Source organism: Penaeus monodon, chromosome 33, assembly GCF_015228065.2.
Source record: "Penaeus monodon isolate SGIC_2016 chromosome 33, NSTDA_Pmon_1, whole genome shotgun sequence".
Lineage (NCBI taxonomy): Eukaryota > Metazoa > Arthropoda > Malacostraca > Decapoda > Penaeidae > Penaeus > Penaeus monodon.
In genome coordinates this window covers 30,167,611-30,167,895 of record NC_051418.1, presented here as the reverse complement: position 1 = coordinate 30,167,895, position 285 = coordinate 30,167,611, and the positions used below count along the sequence as shown (strand labels likewise).

At 43.5% G+C, this 285-nt stretch overlaps 1 protein-coding gene across 4 annotated transcripts in view; it reads left to right on the top strand.

The window, feature by feature from the left end:
• LOC119594361 (SAP domain-containing ribonucleoprotein-like) overlaps window positions 1-285 on the top strand; it is a 21,139-nt gene that overhangs the window by 7,533 nt on the left and 13,321 nt on the right. The window lies entirely within an intron of this gene.

Genomic DNA, 285 nt, shown 5'->3' with positions numbered 1-285 from the left:
TGTAAGTGTTAATGCATAAGGTAATGCTTGTGGATACCCAGGAATGCCCCAAAGGTTGTAGGCTGGAGTAGGGATACTGAATAATTGGGGGGTTGGAAAATGGTTATTGCAAGGCTAAAATGGCAATGGAAAACCAAAAAAAGATTACCAAGATAAATTTTATGCACTGGCAAAGTTACAATTACACATATCTCAGTCTCTAGGTGAAAGGGTACCCCTCTTGCTACTTCAAGGCTTGGGAGTAGGATCCAGGCCCCTGGCTAGGCAGTATCTGCAAGGCCAAAC